Source organism: Anopheles merus, chromosome 2R (genome assembly GCF_017562075.2).
Source record: "Anopheles merus strain MAF chromosome 2R, AmerM5.1, whole genome shotgun sequence".
Lineage (NCBI taxonomy): Eukaryota > Metazoa > Arthropoda > Insecta > Diptera > Culicidae > Anopheles > Anopheles merus.
The window spans coordinates 47,773,840-47,781,782 of NC_054082.1; the positions used below are offsets into that span (position 1 = coordinate 47,773,840).

At 43.4% G+C, this 7,943-nt stretch overlaps 1 protein-coding gene across 8 annotated transcripts in view; it reads right to left on the reverse strand.

Annotated features, from left to right (window-relative positions):
* LOC121603765 overlaps window positions 1-6,465 on the reverse strand; it is an 86,010-nt gene extending 79,545 nt beyond the window's left edge. Inside the window, exons 1-2 of one of the 8 annotated variants that reach the window (XM_041932973.1) lie at window positions 6,396-6,465; window positions 943-1,148 (exon numbers count right to left, since the gene is read on the reverse strand). The gene's annotated coding sequence lies outside the window, so the exon portion shown is untranslated. Of the gene's footprint in view, window positions 1-942; window positions 2,369-4,620; window positions 4,757-5,770; window positions 5,917-5,980; window positions 5,994-6,395 lie in introns of those variants that run through there. The other 7 variants (XM_041932976.1, XM_041932972.1, XM_041932975.1 and 4 more) reach the window with 7 other exon arrangements.
* Window positions 6,466-7,943: the final 1,478 nt, after the last annotated feature.

Below are 7,943 nucleotides of genomic sequence, written 5' to 3' on the forward strand. Positions count from 1 at the left end.
TAAAAAAAGTTTTTGAATAACAATATGGTCGTTATTTGTAATTAAAAACCAATGAAATTTGATATGGAATCAACTGTTTTATAAGTTAAGGGCATACTAGATCTTCGCTTACCATAAAACATTTTAAACAAGCTTAGTTTTTGTAGCTTACAAATCAAATCAAATTATCATAAATATTTTATTGGTTTCGATCATTCAAGTGTCCTTAGATTTCGATCGAAGGGATGTATATGATCTTTTCAAACAGTTTAATCCTATTACAAAAAAATGTAAAGTAAACACAATACACAGGCTATGTTTGTTGCATTTGTTATGGTGTTAAAAATCAAAATTGCAGAAGTGTGTAATGCTCGCGAATGTTAGTATTTATCTAAAAAAATTAAAAAGCATATTTTTGTTGATATCTCTTTTCGATATTCACACTTCAATGACAAAGTACAGCATTTGCTTCTTGCTGTAATCATTCACCTGCAAGGTGGTATTTTTTAAAGATATCATGCTGTATTTTTATTCATTAACTATTTTGGCTTATTATGATCTTGTTCATTTAACAATTTATTCAAGACATGATGTACATTATTTTGATTTATTTGAATACATTGGAATATTTAAAATTGGCATTTTTTCACTTCTGCTAGGATGACCAAAGCATAGCACCGTTGAAACTAATGATAATTGTGTTATTGAATTTTTCAGTTAATTTATGTTGGATATTGCTTATTCGAAATTCCATGTCTGGAAATAATACATATTTTCGCTTTCTCATTTATATGCTGCACATTTAATTTATTTATTTATATAATTTATATAATTGTACATTTAAAAAAACTCACAATCATTAAATGACTAATCATTTCCCTGGAAAATATACACTTTTATACAAGCTACACGACCTGACTGTCCTTAGGAGGATTTCAAAAAAATGTGCTTGTGTTTACTTACCAAATATATTTTTTTGAAGCTCTCCTTTTCATAAAATTCTTAAATCTGCTATCTTTACATTCATTAGGCAATCATCACTGCACAATCACATAGAACACTCACGATCACACTAATTTTGTTACTGAATGAGCGGGTATCTCATATCTTCTTGCTCGCCAGGCAAGTACTTCACGCACACGCACAATCTTAATCTCATTCCCAGCACACTGTTAACGACAACAAAAATACACCATCACAATCACTGATTTTTTTTCACAATTGATTTTCCAGTTTCAACAAACCCCTTCAACACACACACGAGATAGATAAAAATTGCATTCCGTCCACGCGGGTTTCACTGCAACGGGCGCAGGGCCAGAGGATTGTGACTCGCTCCAATCCGCACATCACACATCACAACGCAGCGCGGAGTGTTTATTTTCTACCCATTTAATTCTACACTTTTCGCGCCTCTATATGCGGTCAATCGAATATCTGTGCCGTGTCTTCACCGCCCTTCACTTATCGCAATTTCCCCAAGCGGTGGTGAATATTTACTTTTCTATCGGCCACATGCGTGTGTGTGTGTGTGTGTGTGTGTGTGTGTGTGTGTGTTTGTTGGGGATGCAGGCGTTTTTTCACGCTTTTTGGCTTGGAACTGTGTTGCGTACCGCCTACGAGTTGTGCGTTTGGGGGCTGCCGCCAAAAGCGTTATCAGCTGGCGTAAACTACACGTGTGCGCGTTGGCCGCACTCTTCCTCACACTATCAAAATTGGCATTTTTTTTTTGTAGGCCGATATGGCGGCTGTATTTTGTCAAGCGCCGTCAACGAGTTTTATTGGGAACGAAATGAACCACGCGAAATTCCACCGCACCGGCACGCGCACGGCTATCTCTATTTACGCAAGGCCGTTCAGGATTATTGGGCGGCCCCTTACTCAGCCAGGCCGTCACCGCCAAGGCTATCTTCTCACACACGGCACAGCTCACAGATCCGAACGTAAAGTTTCCGGGTTTTAGCAAAGAAATCCTGCCCAACACACCAAAGTTCTCGTTCGCTTCAACTGACGCGTTTTCAAACGTTTTTTTTTTTTTGCGTTCGCCGTGGCTGTTTGCTCCTCCGACACGCGCGTTACTGACACTTGACGCGATTTCCTTAGTAGGCGATCGTCGACATAGCAACGATATACACTTTTACCGGCGGCCCACTGCACTGCCGCACGTACCACACGCACTGCCCGAACGGATGCTCGAATGTCGACTGCACGCTTCTACTGCGCTTCACACACAGAGAGAGCGAGCGCGGTTTGGGTGCCTTTCGAAGTCGACGGCGGACAGCACAGGAGTGTTGTATGTGTTCCCGACGCTCGTCTGTGGCCAGCTACGGACGTCTCGGTTGTAGCGCGCGATGCGATGCGATGGGAACGATGCTGCGGAACAAACTGCAGTTCGCCAAGTGCATCGCCGACACGCAATGCAACAGAGTTGAGGCGAAGTCAATCGTCCGTCTCGCTCGCGCGCCACCGTTCGCCGTCCGTCTCGCTCGCGCGCCCGTACACACATACACTCGCAGCGCGCCGCGTCGGCCCCATACCCGCACGGGGAACGCTGTCCGCGTGTCGGCTGCCGCTCGTCTCCGTCGTAGGGCGGGCAGGGTGAGCAGTGGCAGCTGTTTGCTAACGCTGCGATGGTATGTGTGAACGAGCTGCTGCCCTTTTGATCGAGCTTTGGCAAACATTTTCGCACAAACCCAATGTGCCCCCCTATTGCATCGGCAGCGAACCCTGCATCTTCTCGGCTGCTTTTACACACACTCACACAAGCATGCGCGCACTGTACGCGATGGAGACGACCGAGCACGTGTATGCATGTACGATCGTGCTCCCCACTAACGCACACACACACACACACTCACACATTTTGCACCCCCAATTTGCCGTCTCTTTCCCACTCTCGCCTACTCGCACTCACACCACGACACGTATGGACACACACACTGTTGCACTTAGCACGGATAGAGTGTGTTCTTTTTTCTTCTCTTTTTGCAAAGGGCAGTCAATGTGGGATGGGGTCGCCCCGGTGGTGATACGAGGCGTTTACAATCATTCAGACAGAGGTTGAACTATCAATGTGTGTGTCCGGGGGCGTGTGTGTATATGTGCCTCGGTGAACATTAGGAGAAATAAACGGTGAGACAAGTGGACCGCTCAAGGATCAAATTTCGCACGATTCGAAGGATCTCAGGAAGGAATGGAAAAATGGTGTTAAAACTGGTGTTAGTACAAAATAATACAATACAATAAACGGGTTGTGTGTGAAGTGTTAGCCTATATTTGACAAGCAATGAAATGAAACGTACGAAAAGGTTGAGAAGTTACTTAAAGCAGTAAAAAAAGAGTGTAATTGTGTACTTTGTACTATCGAAATGATTTTCAATTTTGCGAATACCTTACAAAGATTGGATTAATGCCACAATCTTATTCTTTTGTATAGTATTGAATTTAACTGTAATGCAATAAGTTAACGGCTATTACAAGCAGTTGCCATATATTTAAATAATGAAGGAGTCAAACATAATTCATCAGGGTAGAATAATAAAACAAAAAAAAACTCGCAAAAGAAAATAATAAAACAAAGAGGCTCTATAAAGGAAACAATGTACAATATGTTAATTTCAATGTATAATTAAGAGTTCAATAAATATACAAAAAAGTAAGGCTATAATTAACTGACTCAAAGCGAGCGAAATGGCGATGAAAGCGGTTAACATGCTTGTAAAAAAAAATAATTTCATTTTGGATTCTTTTCTTCGAACAATCATTGGTTAAGTCATTCGTTACAATCACTACACCGACAAATGTACAAATAGAAGAGATGCCAAATAGCCCTAGCAACAGTGAGAATTGCAATAAATTAAGCTGATGGAAATGACAGTCTGCTAGTGTTTTTTATCAGCTCTGATCATCACACGACTCGTTCGATAAATAATCGACATTATCCAACATAATTGCATCTTTCCTCCAGACTGATAACTACATCGTAGGTATAACGAACATGATTTTTGCACACCACTCTGCAGTGCAATTGGCGCTGAGCTGCTCGAACCTTATCACTGCGACACACAGATAACATGAACCTCCACAACAAAAAAAACGCACGTGTCTCACGTTTGATAAATGTACCGACCGTCCGGCAACCCCCTCCCACACACGATCGCTTGCACACACCGATATTCACCACCCCGCAAAACCCCACGCAATGCCACGCAAAATGCTACAATATTTGGCGGCAAGCCTCTGCCTCCCACACAAACACACTCTCCCCACTCTCTCCCACTCTCTCCAACTCTCTCACACACAGATACACAATGCGCTCCACCGAACGGCGCTCCATGCGCGCAAAACCCTTTGGGGTGGAACTTTCCGAAAAACATATGTTTTGTTGTTTTGATTTTCGTATACCGACGGCGCCACCACAACAACACCGAACAGCGCCCTAACAAGCCGTCAAAACGAAAACGCGAAAACGAACCGACACTGCCCAGCGAGCTGCCTGCCTGCTAGCAAACACTTCGTCGCGTTATGCTTTTTTATGCTCACACATAGACGCACGCACACACACACACCAGTGACAAACACGCATACAAACACGCGGGCGCAAAAGATGAAGGCAAAAAGACGGCCAAACGCAAACGCTACCATGACAACAAGCGGCTCTCCAACCGGAGCAGCAGCAGCAGTACGCGAAAAACGGGGAAATGGTAGCATTAGAGCAGTTGGATGGGTTGTAGGCGAAGCGTGCGGGACGGGCGGGAGTGGTGGGTTGGAACAGCGGGGGGGGGGGAAGAAATACCAGTGCGTGTGAGAGAGAGAGGATGGATGTGCATCGACGCAAAAAGGTGTAACGATGCAAAAAGAGGTGTGGTGGGGAGGCGTGCGAAGGGAGAGACACAGTGCGGTGCTGTCGGTGGGAAGCAAAACAGGTAATGAAAACGGAGCAACATTGTTGCATTAATTATAACGAGCGGGTTTGTTGTGTGCGTGAAGGTGCCGCGCGACGCATACACACCATCGAAGAGCGGTCTGCGCCCCATGGAGCTGATTCGCCCGACTGTGTGTGTGTGTGTGTGTGAGAGAGAGAGAGGAAGTGTGTGAGAGAAGTTGATCGTAGGAGAGGAGTAGGGGGGGGGGAGGGGTGAAAGGAAGTGGAGTGTGTGCGGTTTCGATGCACACTTTTTATTATTGAACGACCGAAGCGAAAACGTCTTCGATGCACACACCGCGCGCTGCAGCGGATGCAACGACGCCAATGGAGCACTACCCCTTCCTCCCCCTTCCTACTCTCGTCTACCCTCCCCCACGCCCCTCGTTACGACAGTCTCATTACCATTACACCGCTCTTCCCCTTCACACGTGTGTGTCCTCGGCATTTGACGGCTCGAGTGGCTCTACCCGTCTCGACTCCACAAAAAAGGGAACAGAACGAACGGCAGGTGTGTGTGTGTGTTTGTGTGTATTGGGCAGTGCAAAACCGGCAGTGCATTCAAATACAATTGCATCGTTGAATAATCAAATTCGCACTGAAAATTGAACGTTTTTTTGCGCACTTTACGTTCGTATTCTTTCACTGCCCTTTACCACTCACGACGCCACATCTCCGTGTGTGTGTGTCGATTGTTTGTTGTTGTTGTTGTAGCTGTTTTGTTTTGTTCCCGGCACTTCTCGGCAGAGTCCGATTTCGCGCACTTTGTCAACTTTGGTATACGCACTTGTAGAACCTTTGCTTAAAACACCCACACAACGCTTTTGTTTTCACTGCACTTTGCACAGATTGTGCATTCTTGAGGACCTTTATCGCCATCTCACCGTTAAAATACAAGATCAGTGCTGCTGTTGTGCGCTTCGTTACACCCGCCCCAGTAGTAAACGGCAACTGCCAACGAGCGATGGTCAAATGTTGCCTCCTCGATTAAAGACCAGATTGCGATTGCGAAGCGGCGAGTACGCGGAACTGCACTGATAAATGTGCATTCACGCAAACACACTCACACACACATACGTTTCGCACAAACACACGTGCACGGCCCTTTTCAGCTCGCACACATCGATGAGCACGCCGCCCCACCGGAGCGGACGGTTCGGTAGGCTGGGGCAGTAGGGCTGGGAAAGGAAAGTTGTTGTAGGTCAGCACACACATCGCAACGGTCTGGTCCGGCGGAGTGTGCAACAAGTTTTTGATTTTTCCACCCTCCTACCCACCCTCCTAACGCTCCATCCACACAACCACACACACACACACAGGCGCGTTAGATTCTCACACTGTCCAATACGGGAGAGTAGAGAATTTTTCAGCACGGCCGGTCAGACACAAAATCTCGGTTCGGCTAATCTTGGCATCCCTCGCGCATGGGTCGGAGCGAAGATAAGACGGCGTTTTGTTTTTTTTTGTTTTGTGCGAAACACGACGAACATACCCAACGCAAACGTTCGGAGAGGAGCGAAGTGCGCGAAACACTGGTGCGGGGACGTCTTTACTGTACTAAGGGTTCGGTTTTGATTAAAAAAAAAGTCTGCGCCACAACACAACGTCCCTGCTATACATTCACAATCTTGTTACTTAGGCTGTGCTGTAGCTAGAGGCTGTCGTACGGCTCGAGTTTCTTTTCAAACACGGACATTTTGTACAGTGGGGAATAGGGTTTTTGTTTGCTCGAGATGCATGTTTGAGTGTTGTGCTTCCGGAAGCAGCCAGAAAGCGGTTTTCCAAAGGCCAAGAAAGGTTGTTCCCCAACGCAGAAAGGTTGTTGGGCGACGCACGGCTCAATATGCTAGAGCGCAGCCTAACGCGCTCGCTTGTAATGTATGCGTGAGGCAAGGGTCCCAAGTAACAATATGCGCGTCATACCGATGGCATTAGGGAGCAATCGGTACGCATTCGTTAGGATGGTTGGTTATTATTTGTAAAAAATTGAAAAAAAAAATTAAAATTATTTTGAGTTTTTTTATTTAATGAAAAGGAAGAGGTAAGAATATTTACCGTAAAAAATTAATTTTTTTTTTAATTATTTAAATACAAATAAATAACCAAGAAAAATACTGTTACAAACAAGCCCAACTCACGTTTTTTTATTATTATTATTATTATTATTATTATTATTATTATTATTATTATTATTATTATTATTATTATTATTATTATTATTATTATTATTATTATTATTATTCTTTTTCTTCTTCTTCTTCATCATTAGTACAACAACCATTGTCGGTCAAGATCTGTTTATACTAGAAGTGTGCCAAATGAACCAGAACCATACGGTTCATTCGGTTCAAGTGAAAAATAAATGAATCGGTTCACAAGAGAAGAACGATATGGTTCTTTTACCCGTACGCATCATTCAGTTCACGTAAAAAAATGAACCGGTTCATAAGAGAAAGAGAAAAACCGGCTTTAATGGATCAAAATAAAAAAAAATCATGAAAATAAGTGCAAACATTTATGATCATTAACGAAATAACAGAAAAACGTTCCAACATTCGCAAATTTAGAGCAAAAAAACAAGAAATGGTCCATTTTATGGTTGGTGTGAATCGGACTACGGTTAAATGATAGATTGTCAGTATTGGTACCGCATTGCTTCGAATTATGGACACTTAAGACATTTTTGGCATTTCAAATTTTCTCACTAATTCATATTTAATTGGCCGTAGCTCTGCTTATCTAAGTTAACTAAAACAAACCTTCTAAATTTGAGAAAAAATAAAAGATTTCCAATAATTTTACTCGAAACATTGCAAAAATGCATGAAATTATAACGATATTTTGATTCATTTTCCGGACAGTTTTGACTTCATTTTTCATATTACGAACGATTCAAATTCCGGACAGCCACGAAATTTTGTCAATTATCTTGACTTTTATACACATACACTACATCTTTTATTTTATTTTAACTTATTTTAAGTTCCGGCCACCCAATTATGTGGTCGGTGGCCTCCTGAAACGACAGGACGACGGTCTT